Genomic DNA, 17,043 nt, shown 5'->3' with positions numbered 1-17,043 from the left:
GAAGGGAACACAGCTCACCCTTTCATGCTTCACATTTACCATGTGATTTTACACTTCAAGTAAAACCTGACAAGAAAAAAATGGAGCCAGAGCCCCACTTATATTGCCAATGAATGCAAATATATCTGCTGTCTTATCTAATATCTACTGGTTTTATTTGAAAAATGCTATTTTTCAATATCATCTGTTTAACCATGCTCTTGCCTTGTAGCTGCATGTCAGAGGAACACCTCATATAATCCATTTCAATGGTCACTTTTGTGGCTGACAGCTGAAAGTCATTTCCTTTTGGCCTTTTGGTTGCAATACCAATTGAGTCATCTTCCTAAAGAAAAAATTGCCATTTTTGTCTCTTCACTAAGACACGGTAGGAGAGGCTACTGCAGTATTATAGCCAGATGAAGAATTACACCTGGACAATGGGAGTGAAGCTAGTGGGCTCCACAACAGCCCTCCCCCATCAACGTTTTTGATTCAGACAAGGAAATGGCTTTTTTCCTGCATTCCCTGAACATTTAATGTGGTTCTGTTCATAACTTCCATTTTCTCTGTAGTTTTACATTCAGCTTGCTACACTATGGATTTTCAGTTCTTTGGTAAACAGTTCAGATATTGCATGAATGGTGCCTTTAGGTGGTACACAATAAGATGCCAAGATGATAAGATGCCAGTTATCTTAAAATTTATGAGACTTTAGGCTTAATGAAAAGCAAATCCCAGAACTGATATAAGACAAAAGCACTAGAATAACAAGCAACTTCATTAGAAAAAAATAGCCCAAAATTACTGAAGCATTTTCTCCATTATACAAAGGGTCTGACAGTGAAAGGAGATATTGTTACAATAATGTATTAGGATATTGTTGACAACTCCACGAAGAAGCAAAACTGGAAGTTTAAAGTACCATTGCTAAATGTCTTCTAAGAGAAAGCTAAATAGTAAAAGGAAATGGATGTATCACTATGGTTATGGAGGGTACCATAAAAGCACAGGTCTACTTGGAGAGGCAGCTCAGACAACTGACAGGGTTCTGGTTTTCCTGACTGACATCACAGTCAGCTCCACCTCACATGCTGGAAGGAGGAGATGGCACTGCTGTGCAAGTCCCTTTCAGGAGCAGGCAGTTACACTACCAGTGGTGGTGTACATTTTCTTTTTGTTCCCTATTGTGATGACAGCTGTAGCAGAGCATCTTTGTGGTGGCTGAATGCACAGCAATGACATCATCTTTTATTTATCTTTGTTGTCCTTTGATAAATGATGGATAAATATAACAGATTGTGAGAGTTTTCCTTAGCAGCAGTAGCAGCTTATAAACAACATTATGTCTACCAGAATATCAAGTTTCTAAGCAGAATGATTAATTAACTCTGTTATACTTAGGATAAACTAGTACATACACACATGGCAGTTTTACTCCTAATTTACAGGACTGCTTTTTTAAAGTATCTGCATTTTTTTTAAATTGCCAATGACACAAGTATGGCATGATACCCAGTGATTTTGTGCCGGTTCCTAGGGGTTGAAAGCATTTGTTCTCATGGTGAAATACCTACAGCCTTGAAGGTGAATGATCAAGTAAAAGACTGACATGTACTGACGAGGATTAAAGGATGATGCCTTACACAGTTCTAAAATAAATGGGAAATAATCTTCTGTCTCCTCAGGTGGCAGACGGTTACTGAGATCTTCACTTGTATGGGTGTTTTAGAAGCCCAGAGGCTATGCATAATACCTAAACTAGAATAAACCAAGTGAATAATAGAATGTTTGCCAATGGCTAGCATATACTGGGAGATTTTTTGTAATGTTAAAAAATTCTCAGCGACCAGGCATTAAGGAATGGGTGGCATCAAAAGATCATGGAAAGTGTCAGTTAAAGACTTTTTTAAAAAAAGAAAAATATTGTGCTTCTAGGCATAATGTCATTTCTTTAAAAGCTGAGGGGCAGGCAGATAGAAAGAAGCCAAATGATGCTGCACATCAGTACCACAATATTTTAAAGAGTATTAAAGCTCTTGGAACTCAGTAATTTCAGAAATATTAAATTGCCAGTTGTGTCCACCAAAACAAGCTGTAACAATTATTAGCAACTATTTAATCTAACAAAATTTAGGAAGGATGAAATGCAGAAAGACAAACCATTGTACTGTTGCCCTAATCTTCTGTGAACATTATTTTTAATGACAATGTTTGATGTAATTTTGTGATGATAAAATGTTTGGCTTTGGAAGCACATAAAACACAAGCCAATTTTTGTTTCATCTTATGATTTTGCACTTTATATCTTTCATCAATCTTCACATAATTGCATTTTAGCCACTATGCATATTCTTTGAGATATGTGTATATTTAATCTATAACTCTGATGGTAAGACATATAGCTGTAAAAAAATACCATATAATAAACTAACACAACACATTTACAAAGAAAGAATAATGGAATCATTAAGGCTGAAAAAGACATCTAAGAAGACTGAGTTCAACCATTAACTGACTACTGCTATGTTCACTATTAGAGTATATCACCAAGTGCCACATCCACATGCCAAATGAGCACCTCTAGGGATGGAGATTCCACTCTGGGCAGCCCAATCCAATTGTAAAGTGAAGCTTGATAAGTGAATATTTGTCAAATTTTGTGATTTCCAGAGTTCTGTTTGGCTGAGGTTTTTATTTGGTGGCAGTTGGTTTAAATGTTTTCTTTATCTAATTTTCTTTTACCCAGTAAGGGTTGTTGTATACAAAGTTTTGTCACCTTCTGCTTCATCAATGACAACTGGCAATTTAGAAATATATCTGTTATTTGTTGAGACCTATAAATGCTCAGGTTCATAAAGATCCACTACCACAAAAGACTAAAGCAGTGGGAAATATAAACTATGAGTAAGGCCCTTATCAAAAGCTCATCCAGGTGAGCTGGAAAACCTCTTCTGATTTTAAATCTGATTTTGTTAACAAGCACCCTTTCCCTGTTTGTACTGCTACTCATATTGGGGAAAAAGAACTAGACACTCAGGGAAGTTTCAGAAAATGATTTAGAAAACCAAATAAAGATACAGTTGGAATTTAAATACTTTTTTTGGGGGGCACATAAAAAATTGCCCTTCCAAGAAGTACCTATAGTTCATATTTATATGTGCTTTACAAGTTCCCACACACCTAAAACTAAGCCTCTAAAATTATCAATTCCTCTGTCAAAATCCACTGCAACTATATTTATACTTTTATTTAAAATAATATCTGGGTATGGTGCAAGCAACAAGTTTGCATCATCCTTCCTCTTATCTGTTCGAATGCGCTCTGGCATGATTTCAACCCACATCAACTAATGCTGTCTTTGAGACTGTTTTGGTGCAGACGACCTTGCAGTTCAGGCCCAAAGCAACTTTCAGTAGGCAGTGAAGGAATAAATATGTTGTTTTATGTCAAAGAGAAAGAGGAAAACATGCATCCAATACCCCCTTTTATTTTCATAGAGAAATCTGAACATCTATTTTCTTAGTCTGTAGACTGTTTTGGACTGACATATTCAGTGTTCTTCCTACAGGAATATGACACTGTGTGCAGTGCTTAGTAGTGAGGTCACCTACTTGGCTATTCTAGAACCTATGCAGTTTCTACATTTCTACATTTTATACAATCCTAATTTATATGGACTGCCCAAAAGAGTAAAACAGAAAATATGCACAGGCTAAAACTATTATTTGTTTTTATTGCCCCCCAAGCTGTAGGCATGGAGGTTCACCTTTGATTCCTGTGCACTCCTCTGCATGGGAATCCAGCCTCCGCACCTTTACTATTACCACCAACCCCAAATGGGTGATATGACACAAGTATTGCAATACCACAACACCAGACCTTTAGAAGAAGAGGCCAGCAAAAATCCTGGACCCTTTGCAATGCAGTAATGATACAGAAATTTTGAGTAATTCTAACATTTTAAGGGGCATTAGCCACAATCAATTCTTGAATGACAGAGGAGAAAAAAAGAATGAACTAGAATCTATACTCAAAAAAATCATCCCAAATCTAAATGCCCACTGGGGAGCAGTTCCTTCCTGCTCATTCTCACATTCAGCGTGCTGATTGTACCTAGCCCTACGAAGGTTGACTGCTCATCCTACAACACTATTTTTATGTGCAACGTTTCATAATCAAGCCTTTCCACCTTATTCCTAGTAAACAAACTAGAACTTTATAGCCTGAGTGTGAGGACACTTGGGAGGGGCAAAAACCTGTTGGGACAGTCAGGCTTGCAGTCAATGTCTCACACACTACTAGAAGGTTTCAACAAGCGCAACAACAAGTGCACTGTTGCATGGCTCTGTTCCAGGACCAACACCTTGTCTCTCCAGCACCTTGCCAGTGACTCGGAGGAGGTGATTGAGTACAGTTCCATCAAAATTGCATAGGACACCAAACTGGGAAGAACAGCCTTAAGGGCAAGTCTGTCATGCAGAGGAACACAGGTTGCAGGAACAGGCTGACACAGGAACATAATGAAATTTTATGATAATCTGTGCAAAGTTCTGCACCTGGGAGTCTTGGAAGCTTGCAAGATGAGCCAGCATGAGCCAGCAGCATGCTCTGGCAGCCAAGATGGACAACAGTATCCTGGGCTGTACTAAGCACAGGCAGAAGATTCAGGGACATGATTATTAATCTCTACTTGCTACTTGTTAGATCACATTTGGAACATTGCATACATTTTCAGGTTCTCCACAAAAAAATGCAGCGTTAATAAAATGAAATGAGTTCAGCAGAAAGCCACCAAAACTGTAGGAGGACAAGTGACAATAAACATAAATTGAAAGTAAAAATTTCTGACAGGATATAAGAAAAAACTTTTTCACTTTATGGACAGTCACTCATTGGAGCAGGTTTTCTAGAGAGATCTTATGGTCTCCATCCTTGCAGATTTTCAAGACTCAGCTGAAGAAAGACACAAGAAACCTTAATCTTCTAGCTGATATGACTTCAAGTTTAAATATTTTGGACTGGAGACCTTCTTATGTCTCCAACTTCCACTCAGCTGTGATTCTGTGGTTCTATGACTCCTGGTTCCTTTAAAGCTGAAGCTTTACAACATAATTTTTTGAGCTTTACTGAAAAAATTAACATTCATCTGGTTTCTTTTGGGTCATGCACTTCGAATTAGAATTAGCTTATTGTTCCAAGACTCATCTGAACTATTCATTGTCACAAAGATGACTAGAAGTGCTAATTAAGTTGATGAGTTGTAAATTGTCAGTTTAGATCTCCCAGCCATTACAGTTATGTTGAAATAAATTATATGCATTATTAAAGGGTGAATATCATAATACCCATGTTATAACTAAGGAAGTCTCAGAAGAGAAGACTTAATTTTCTCATTTTCCTGAAGAAAATTGGTTGTATTCCCATACCACAAAACATGAATTTGAAATCACTCACACAATTTACCAAAGTTAAATATGTCAAGGGTGGTGTGAAAGAAATGAAGAGTGTTTTTTCTTAGTAATTTTGTCATATTTTTGAAAGTAACAAAACTTGTTATGTTAGCACATGTATTTATGTATAACATTTGTGTCACCTGACAATCAGTATCTGGGAAAAAGAAAAACCAATGCTTTTCTCAATGTAGATCTGACAGATATAATGAAAACTAGGAAATAAAAGTATTTTTCAAGTTTTTTGCTACTGAATTCAAAATGAAAACATCCACTGTTGATCATGTGAACAGAATTGTGTGCAAGATTGTACTTTCTTTAGTGTGATGTTACTTCTACTATTTATCTATGAGAAAATAAGCAAGACCAGCAATACAAGATAGCTTTTTCAGAATTTTGCACTGAGATAGCTCATTCAACCAGTAGTACAGCCACACAAGAATCCAATAAAGGTATCACACACAACAGTGACATCAGGAGAGTCTGCACAGAACTTGTGTGTGGTGAAAGAACTGTTCTTATGCCTTGTTCTGCTGCAGATTGCAGGGTACCTGCTGTGGATCTAGTTTGCAGAGCACTCTGAGAGCTGCATGTTACGAGCACAAATAAGACATCACAGATAAAATATTAAAAAAATAGAGATAAAAACATTGTACTGTCTGAACACAGCAAGCAAGAAGTTAATTAATGGATCTAAATGAGGGAGCCAGGCTATTCTACACAAATTTTTTTACAACAGCAAGCAGATATTGAACATAGGAACCCCTTAAACAGAGGGCAGTAAAGACCTGTCTCTGACCTATGTTCTTTTCTTTCAAAGAGAGAGACAGGGAAGAAAAGATAATGTCAGTTAAGGTAATAGCAGATGAGACCAAATAATTGCAAATGGTTGAATGCAGAAGCTGCAGGATGTACTTTACTATCAAGTATGTACTTGTTAGAAGCTATTTATGTATCAAGTGTTGCATGAGAGGACCCACAGAGAAAAAAAGTGCCAGAGCACTAGAGATGCAGCTGGAAATCAGGATGGAATTCAGGAGAGACACAAGGACAGGATGGATGAAGGGAAGAAGAAGGTTCAGCAAAGAATACCTGATGAGAGCAGCTGAACACCATCGTGAGGAAGAAGAGACAGGCATAGAGGAAGGAAGGAAAAATAATAAAAACTTTTAGAATGAGCTTGTTGCTCTGGAAGACAAAGATAAGAGAAGAAAAAACAGAAGGGATAAGGCAAGGGAGAACTAGTGTGTCAGGAAGAGCAGGTAGGGATATTGAAAGACTAGAAATATATGTGGGAATAGGATAGTACACTGAAGTCTCAGTAGGAGAATTGAAAAAAATAATTTTAAAAAAGGGAAAAAAGAACAGAGATCCACTGCAACAGCATGAAAAAGCAATTTTCAAAGGTACTCACTGGCCCTATCTGTATAAGCATTTTGTTTTAGAGCAAAGGAATTCTGAAGCAGATTACTTCAGTATTTCCACTTAGTGCATGTAAGTTTTGTTGGTGGAGTTGCTTGGCTTCCACCTTTGGGAGAAAACTATTCCAGAAGTTTTGCTCTTAAGTATAAATGAAAAGCATGCTTGCCCCAAAGAACTAAAGGGCCAGTCCAAAGTGGGCTGTGTTGTCACAGAGTTCTACCCACATGCATGAACGTCAAAAAATTCTTAAACCCCAAAGTGTTTCTGCCAAAATCTGAGGTCTTTTGGCACCCATAAAATGAACCAAATACTGTGTATCTGATGCCATATTTATAATCAAAAGTCAGCCCTTGACTCTGAATCTCTAGCACTCCTTCCCCCTTCCTCTTCTCTAATCCTAGCTTGGAACCCTCATCTAACTTCCCCATGTCAGTTGTTGTCCATCCACCCTTTCTGATCTTTTACTATTGACTTTTATCTCTTTTGTAGTGGTGAGATGCAAAACTCCAGAAGGTGCTAATTATACTGTGCCATGAAAGGGCTGAAGGTTTCCTGAGGAGCAGCCTAGCACTGGCAGGCTCAGAGGGCTGCATCATGATTGATGAGTGAAGAGGACTGATGAGCCAAACAATCTTAAATTTGAAAGGATGAAAATCATTCTTGATGAGCAAGGGCGATAACTGCCTTTTGGGGGCAGCACAGCAGGAGTACCTGTATTCTGGAGAGCTTGAATTGGTCTCCTGGAGAGAACTGTCTTTGATTATGTTGCGCATTTGGCTGTCTCTGCTCTGGGATACAGGACAACATCTATCCAAGCACACTCTTCAGTCACTCTGTGATCCTGTCCATGCATCTCACAAGTATTTTGAAGAACACTTCAAAAGCAGAAACAGCAGTGACTCTCTGGCTTGCATCTAGTGCTTTTGCAAAGCAAATCTGTGTCAGCATTCCAGAGTCCAGTTCAGACCAGCATATGTTTCTGTGCAGGCCATTTTAGTGGAATGGGAGTAGCATGATGTTTCTGACACTTGGATCGTGACTGAGAGGAGATGATGCATGTTACAAAGGTTGTTGTACCTTAATAAATGTCTGTGGTCTTGAGTTGTGGGTGAACTCCATGATGTGACAGCTAACTGCATCAGAAGCTCCCCTCCTAGTCCCAGCCTGTACAAGCGTCAAGCTGTGTGCCAGTGACTGTCCAGCTGTGCATGCAGCATGCCATAACACAGCTCTGCTTGGGTCCCAGACAGAGACTTGTGCCATTCAGTGTCCACTTATGGGAATGGGGGAAAGCTTGTGTGCTGGGAGGAATACCAGATAGCTGATTGCCTGGGGACCAGGAGGAGCCAGCCCAGGCTGATGCAGAATCTCTAATAGAACATGACCTCTGTTGTTCCTCAGTGTGGACAGGCAGTCAGGGATAGGAGCGGAGTCACAGAAAACACTTGTTGAGACATTTCTACTGTACTCAGACCTTGTCTGCTACCCGAGGTGCTCTTGCAACAGCAGGAAGCTCTGGTCCACTCTCCATTCAGTAAGGAAAATAAAAACAACTGACCAAAAAAACCACCACCGCCACCAACAACAAAAAATCAACATGAGGGAGTAATTTCCCTCTAGGAGCTTTTTCTCCCAGTTTCACTGCTTAATGCCACCTCTCCAGCTTGCTGTTCTCTGGCTGCTGCCAGTCTTGGTGATCATGCATAGGAACAGAGGCATCAGTTTAGTTTGAGGAACCAGGGTAACCCTAGGCTGGAGTAAAATATCCATACGTGCACTATGAATATGTGACAAACATAAGCACCAACTGCATTGATCTTCTGTTTCGCTCCTGTTGTACCAAATTATGTACTAAGATAGACACAGATAGCAGTACAAGAGCAGACAGGTCTGTTGCTGCAGTGGATGCAGGAAATGAAGTATAGGCTTGTTGTGTGTCAGAAGCAAAGATAAAAAATGGGGGCTTTTTAGAGAAGTTAATAATTCCTATAGCTGCAAAACATAACTGGTACAAAAAACAGCTGTAATTGCTGTTCTTCTTACGGTATTTAAAAGATACTTTACTTATCTGATTGTTGAGACAGAAAGAAAACACATATCTACACCTGTGTCCTCTGAAAACATAAACCAGAACGAATGTCAACACAGCTATATAGATACATATCAGTTGTTTATTTTCAGCAATCCTGTCAGGATCAGCTATAAATTATAGAGAACTTTTTTACAAATATCTTGGAAAGTGATCAAATTAATGTTTGTGCCAGTATCGGGAAGAAATAAAGAGGGTGTGGATGGAGGAAAGTGGGAGCTGGCAGTGAACACTGAAATACCAGCTGTAATTATAAAAAGATAAAACCAATTTTCACATGCATTACAGAGTTTAGTCACAGAACTAGGGCATCTTTATTTTATGAGCTTCTCTATTACCAAGCTGTGCAGCCCAGCCATGAAATTAACAGTCAAATAAGGAACTTAATCCTGACACAAATAACATTCCCACAGACAGTACTGGGAGATTTGTCAGAAAATTGTGTTCAGAACTTGACCTCTAAAATGAATACAGTGTTGGTGGGTTCCTAATTATAACATCTCATTTAGCTACCAGAGTAAGGCAACTGAAGCAGTAAGAAGTACAAAGAAGTCAGTTGTTGACAGATGGCTTGGTCTTTGCAGCCATTACTCACAGAAAATAATATTTGCTCACACAAGGTGGCCCACAGCATTCACTGGAGTGTAACACAACTTATCAGAGGAATTCAAGTTTCATGATAGATCTTTCTAAAAACAAGTTGTGTCAGAGAATCAATCTATTTTTTTTCCCAATTGCAGTTTTTGTGGGTAAAATCACTACTTTGCATTAAAGTAATCATGGTCAAATTACTTGTTTCAGCAACTTTAAGAGCCTGTAATTAATTTAGGAAAACCTTCAGTGTCCTTTTAAACTAAACAGCTAGCTTACAATCTGAAGTCATGAACAACAAAAGTTCACCAAAACCATGGGTGTTTTAATGAGTGTCAAATGGGTTTTTATGCTTTGCAAGCAATTTTCTAACATATATGAAAGTTGTTATTTGTCTTTATGCTGAAACTGCTCAAACCTAATTCAAAGTCTACTGATATCAGCAGAAAATTTTTATGTGACTTCAGTAGATTTCAGATTACAGATGGTACTTCTGCAGGAATAATGACACCACTCAACCCCAAAAAGCAATGAGACCTCACCAGTTGAAGGATGAAGATCATAGCTCTGGACTGAGATCAAATTATGCTAAGAAAACTACCACAGCTGTCAGAAAGAGACTTTAAATGACTGGTATTTCCCAGGTGTGGGAAAAGAAAAATATCAGAGGCTTCTGATATTTCCCACGAAACCTATTTAATAATGGACATACAGAAATGCACAGAACCTTTATTGCATAGACACTTTCTGAGGTTTCTGGTTTTTACTGATACCAAAGAAACTAAAGCCAACTAGTCAAATCAAATTAATTAATTAAGAAAGCATACACTCACAGGAAAGCTTTATTATCTTATTTGTCCTAGAATATTAATTATTTTAATCAATAGAACTGTAACCATAGTGCTGTCATGAGCAGCAAAAGAAAACAGAGCAACCCACGAGTGCAGCAGTTTTAGTAATTACAAATTTGAAGCACATTTCTTTCTCATTATGTTTGAATAGCCAAACTACTGTGCAGTAAATTTGGAGTTTAGGCATGAGAAGCACAGTCTTGCTTCAGTTTTAAAGAGAACTATCCAATTCAGTATCAGTATAAAAGGAAGAACAAATACTACTCTCTTCAATGAGATATGAATATCAAAATATGATTAAAGCATTACCACCTGAATTTAATCTAAAGGAATGCAATAGATTAGACATGAGATTCATGCCCAGGGCATTAGAATTAGTGCATATTTGAAACAGGAATAGACAGGAAAAGCAAAAATAACCATTCAAACCTTCTTCATCCCCATTGCCCATTAGGTATTTTATTTTCTTGTTTATAGTAATACTGCAATCAGATTTCAGCAGTAGTATAACTAGAATTCAGCAGCACTGCATTTTGTCCTGATGCCTATATAATTGCCAGAGGGAGGCACTTTATTTACACAGCTGTGATGTGTTTTGTAAACAGGCTGATCATGACTTATGAAAGCTCATGGAGTATTATTGCAAAGGAAAAAAAGAAAAGCTGACACAAGCTCCCACGTGTTTGACTTCTTGCCATGTTTACTGATAGGACCACAAAATAGTGCTTCTGTCTGTTTTTTCTGGAAAGGGGCCAAAGCTATTTGAGGACAAGCAGCCCAACAGGTTCCTATCTGAGCACAGCTGCACCAACCACTGCTTTAAAGTCCCAAAGTACTATCCCAAAGCAGTAAGACCAGTTCCCCCTCTGGAATTAATAAACCTCCTATGTTAAACATCATCTAATAAATTAAAAAAAAAAAAAAAAACTGGAGTTCATTTACAAAGCAAAGGTAGCTTCTCCATCATTTTTATAATGGCAACAGTATTACAGATACTATTGTCATTACTTCTGCTGACAACACAGCTTCTGAGTAGAAAAGCAAGATTTTCACCTCAAGTTGTATTTGCTTTCTTCAGATAACCACATCCTTTATCAGAACTGCTTTGTCTTCATCATGCATTATCAATAACCTTACACTAGACTTTCCTCACAACCACCTTATGCACAGACAATGCTCTGATCTAATAAAATCCCCAGTTATATTTGTTTAGCATATTGCATAGTGGAAAGTTTCAACTCAATCTGCTAGCTGAAGGTCTCTTGGACTGCTGAGTCACACATGATTAATTCTAACAATATTTTAATTTCCTTCATGATTAGGTAACTAATGATTTGAAATGAGATTGGTTGTTCTAAACTGAATCAGAATTAGCTTTTTTTGATGAATGAACTATAATTGATTTATGAAATGGAACTCTCTAGGGCCTTTGTAGGGCTTATTGATGAGGCTAAATTCCCACTGAAACCAATGAGCAATTTTTCTCAATAAGCATTGAAGGATCTGCCCTTATGATGTAGAAGTTATAACTAGCTCTAGCTTTTGAGCCACTCTTAGGACTGCAATTACAAACACGCCAGAGCCATAATCCCCAAAACAAATTTTGCTAAGAATTGCACCAGAATTTCTCAGTGACGTGTACATGGAGTTATCCCAAGAGTTGTATGTCTTTCAATGACTACAGTATTTTGCTAGCATAATAAACACAGAAACCTGAGTTGGAAGTACTTGGACAGTATACATCTAAAGTGGTCTCCACCAAAACAACTCTTGATACATTATGCAGATGCAATTCAGTTTTTTCTGTAGTAATCATTCCTCTTTATCTTTTTCTTGTAATTTCTCAGTGAGCTCTCACAAACAAAATGAAGAAGCTGACAGTATTTGGAGGTCTATGAAGGGATTAAAAATCACACAAATGCAGTGTTTTGGTGTTTTCTTAATGGATGCTTTTCATTATTAAATAAAACTATTTGTTTTTTCTAGACCAAATGCACAAATGCTACTTTTCCCAAAAAAAAAAAAAAAAAAAAAAAAAAAATTTGAAAACTTCTGTCTTGTGTTACCATTAAATATTTTGTGGTTTTTTCTGTTTTCTATTTTTTTAAAATCAAGATGTTGGCCTTTCAAGATCATCTTCTTTATAGACTTGCGTCAAGAAGCAAGTCTCTCAAAAATGAACACATTTTAGAACCATTTTGCTGAGATAATTTCACATTGCTTTTTAAAGCACTTTGGCAAACATTTTAAATGAAAAATCTCCTAAACAAAAGTGCCTGCACTTCTAACATTACTACTTGAGAACAATTTAAAAAGGCAATTTATTATATATTAGTATGTATTAATTTTTGAAGCAGCTGTTGTATTAAATCTGCACAGGAGTTAAAGCACCTGTCATCTCCTGATGTCATGAAGTTGCTATGTTAGAATTTGAATGGACTTTTCTCTGCTGGCATCAGTGAGAGCTGAATCTGCCATGAGGCCTCTGTCCTGTCAGGGCTCAGGTTCAATAGACTAAGAATGACCTCTTATGTCTGTACACAACTTGGATTTGAGTTTCAAAGCCTTAAGAGTTTTCAGCTTTTATAGGATTTTGCCAGGAGACAGACAGGGTTTTCACTAATATTTCTTAAAGGTATGTCAAGGAGTTTTAGGAAATGATGGAATATCTGCTAGTTTCCTCCAAAAACTAACTATTTCAATAGTGACCTTGAAAACCAAATTAGGAGAGAGAGATATCTCCCTGTTGAGAGGGAATGAATGAGGAAAGCACCTGAAACTGGAAGAGAATAATGGTATGAACTGTCAGTATCAATACTTCATGTAAAATATTAATCTTCTAGAAGCTTCTATGAAGAATTAACATTTTTCCTGTTGTTCATTATGCAACCAGAAAAACAATTCATTGCTTCCAGTAAAACAATTAGTGTTGTTCATTTCTATAGAAACACTCATATATAGTAGTAGACTATGTAGTATACTATGACATAGTAGTAGATAGCTGTGCAAGCAATGCTAAGGTAGAAATTTTCTATGACAATAAGAAATTTTCTGAGACAATGCTACAGTGTCAAACCCAGTAGTATATTTAAAGATACATACTTATGTTCTATGATAAAAACAATCTTATATCACATCAAAAATATAATCCAGAAAATCTTCTGAAATATATCAAGAAACTGCAAAGATGAGTCCACAATGTCTCAGTTTTGTGTTGTTACTGTCATTTTTGGAGGCATAACTCTCTGAAGTTGTTTAAATATCCTTTATTTTATCCCTCTGGTTGGTGCTGGTTGACTGCCTCCTGGTACCAAGTGATGCGGGCACAGAAAAATCTTGTGTGTCTTTAGTTGTGGAAGAAAGGAACCAAGTTTTATGCTCTATTCCCTAACAGATCAGAGACTACGCCCAAGTAAAACAAAGGACCAAAGGCTGGCTACAGTAACCACTTCAAGCCAGATTTTTACCAGTTTCCCCTGTTACATTAGTAGCACCATATTCTGTCTGAAGCCAGTGGACTTGCACAAAGAGCCCTGCTCAGTAAATTCTCTGGGATCTAGGAAAACCACAACAAAGTTCTCTCAGGGGTGCCAGCATCAGCCAGAGCTCCCCTGCCTGCAGCCATGGCCCCAGGGAGTACAGGCAGAGCAAACTGCATCTTTGAGGACATGAGTTTGTTTTTCCTAAGTGTGCTGGGATTCCCCAACACTAATTCAGAATTAATTACATTATTCATCTGCTGATGAACTACCCATCTCACTGCAGCTGAAGATTCACTCAGGTGAGCTTTATTCACCATCCAGTTTCTGACACAGACAGGGCTGTGCTGGCTGGTTTCTCCACACTAATTTACACTGTAACTGGTAAATGCCACTTGCCAAGAGCTGTTTGCCTTGCAATTGTAACAGTACTGTCCTGGCCATGACATAGGACATCTGGAAACATGAAAAGTCCCCTACAAGGGACTATAATGACTCACACTCTCTGTAAACCAGACCACAAATTCAGGAGATGGTGGCACACCTTCCTGTTTAAAAAATCCCTTGTCCTAGGTATCTATGGCAAACTGATCAATAACAAATAAGTCCCCACTACCGGGAATGGCTGCTTTCCTGGTCAGCACTTCAGGCATTGGACCAGGGATTCTGAAGGTCAAGAAAATGAACGCAAGTTTAAAAATTATTTCTGAGCAGTAAACTGTAAAAATTAATACTTAGCACAGGGTGAGCTATGCAAACATTTTTGTCAGAAAAGCATTTCAGGAACTCTGAAGAGGATACTTACTTAGATGCTGTATAGATTGAGGATGCTTGTTCCACACCAACAGTGTCTCAAAAAAAAAAAAAAACAAAAACAAAAACAAACCATTATTATGCTTTCTGTCACAAGTTGAAAGCAGGCCTCTGTTATCTAGATGTCTCCTTTGCTTGGGTTTTGTGTGATTTAGATATTATTCTGAGTACTGACATTTAAAATCTATAGCTTGAGTTGTGTTTTAATATTCCAAACATTCAAGGAAAAGTATTGTGCTCTCTAATCCAAATGTTATTTTGGCTTTCTGAAAAGCATTGGGATGAATTCTGATCAGCACTTCTGCATTAGCTTCAGAGTTGAGTTTTATTACCATAGGTAAAGATGAAAGAACTGATCAAATGCAGAAACTGCTGATTTAGAAGCTTAGTATTACAATGGGTACCTTATCTATGAACAAATTTGTTTTTTCAGTCTTGCATTGGCCTGCAAAATCAGATCTCAATAAAAGCATGAATTAAGCACATTCTCCCAGTGGCCTGTTTGTTGAGTGAAGCTGGCTGAGGAGTAGCATTTCTGATTTGTGAAAAAGTTTTGGTGGGAAGCAGAGAGGGCTATTTGGTTTTACTCTGAATCAAATAACAAATCCCTTTTTAATTTCCCACGAACTGGAAACTGAGAGAATATTTCATTCTGACAATCCCAGCACATGAAAACTTCCTCCAGGAAATAACCTCACTGCAGGCAGCAGCTGCTCAGTGAAATCAGCATTCCTGGTCCTGTCACGCTTGCTGATCACCCACCTTGCTGTCCCCAGAGCTGCCAGGGCACCCCAGCCCCGCGCCCGCACAGCGCCCTGGCTCCCTGCTCACAGCCCACAGCTCCACCCGGCCATGCCCCCACCACTGGCCCCAAATCCCTCATTTCCACTGGAGCTTTCAGGCTCCAGCCCATGGAGACAGAACCTGCCAAAATTCTCAGCTCAACAGCAGAAAGTTGGGAAGTCCTGGAGTTTGGCTATTGGGGGTGCTGGTCCACCCTGGTCCACCAGTACACCTGACTGAACGTTTATATAACCTAATATTTGCAAAAAACCGTTTTGATATAGGGAAAAATTATTAGTTCCCAGGTCTCTGGTATGCACAAGTCTTCATGAGATACCATAAGTGGTAAGCCGACCTCTCTGTCTCACAATGCCCTTATTTTCCCTGAAGGCGGGTATCTATATGGACACAGAGAAGACAAATGGATCCCCATTATTGTTCCCTTTGAGTGAAACAGACTCCCATTAAAGGCAATGTTTTTTGTAAGATTCGAGAGTATGAATTATTCCAGCATGGAAAAATCTAACTTTCCTAAGCTTATGAGAAAGATACTATCAGTGTAGTCCTTGATTTAGAATCATAAACTGCTGTATTTCATGGCATGCTTAGACTGTCTTCAGATTAATATTAGCAAGATGCATTTGAAATGATGAATTTACACATACATGTTGTAAAACAATACTACAGTTGTTCTTTTCTAAAGTTCAGCTTATAGAAACAGAAAATTGTTAATGGAACTTGGGAATGAGCACAATACAAAATGTAGCACATTCAAGAAAGACACTGAGATTACATTTGTACTACTTATCCAAACATGCCCTAAACAGTTCCCTGGCACTAAGACATGCAATAACTCTTACATGTACTATTCAACTGTCTTGTCTTTGAAAACAGAGTATCCACATGCCAGCTACATCCCAGGCCCATGCCAGCTTCCAAACTTCATCCAGCAACTTTTGGGAGAGCTGTAAATCATCTGAGGCTGTGTGTGCCAGAGGCTTCTCCAACAGGTTTCAAGTTATGGTGGCATTGCTGTGATTGGGAATGTAGCCTGAGATACACACATGCTTACAAAGCCTTAAAACTCTGAGTTACTTATTGGAGAGAACTGCATAAAATACTACTCCAGTGTGCATTTTTTATGGTGTCAGAGAGCCACTGGAGTGTGGTATGTATCATCTGGGTCAGTCACTAATGAGGGTAAAGCCAAATGAGAAGTGCAGCATGTTGATTAGGAGCCTTAATTCCAATATTTCAGGATTCTTCTGTCATGTAAAGGCAGTTTCCCACAAAAAGATAGACGTATGCTAGAATGACAAGTCTTGAATCTATATTCAAATTTTTGGCCAAGGGAAAATAATAATTTCACTAAAGTGTTTTGGCTTTCCATTGGAAAGTGTCATGATTCCATTAGGAAAAGCTTGGGTTTTTTTTTTTTTTTTTTTTTTTTTTTTGTTTTTTGGGTTTTTTTTGGTGGCAACACATGGGGAAAAGAATGATCATATTATTTCTGCTATTAAACTGAGATGACATACTTTTGTCTGATCCCTTAGACAATTTTCTGTAGTTACCAGAGCTGCTAT

At 38.1% G+C, this 17,043-nt stretch overlaps 1 protein-coding gene across 6 annotated transcripts in view; it reads right to left on the bottom strand.

Moving 5' to 3' along the window:
- Nucleotides 1–17,043, bottom strand: part of CALCR (calcitonin receptor) — a 154,441-nt gene that overhangs the window by 113,147 nt on the left and 24,251 nt on the right. For 2 of the 6 annotated variants that reach the window (XM_031503834.2, XM_021551733.2), the window contains exon 2: nt 14,670–14,715. The exons of the other annotated variants lie outside the window; for them this stretch is intronic. The gene's annotated coding sequence lies outside the window, so the exon portion shown is untranslated. The remainder of the gene's footprint in view (nt 1–14,669; nt 14,716–17,043) is intronic. 6 annotated transcript variants of the gene reach the window in all.

Source organism: Lonchura striata, chromosome 1, assembly GCF_046129695.1.
Source record: "Lonchura striata isolate bLonStr1 chromosome 1, bLonStr1.mat, whole genome shotgun sequence".
Classification (NCBI taxonomy): domain Eukaryota; kingdom Metazoa; phylum Chordata; class Aves; order Passeriformes; family Estrildidae; genus Lonchura; species Lonchura striata.
The sequence above is the reverse complement of the archived record's forward strand: the minus strand, read 5'-3'. Positions and strand labels throughout refer to the sequence as shown.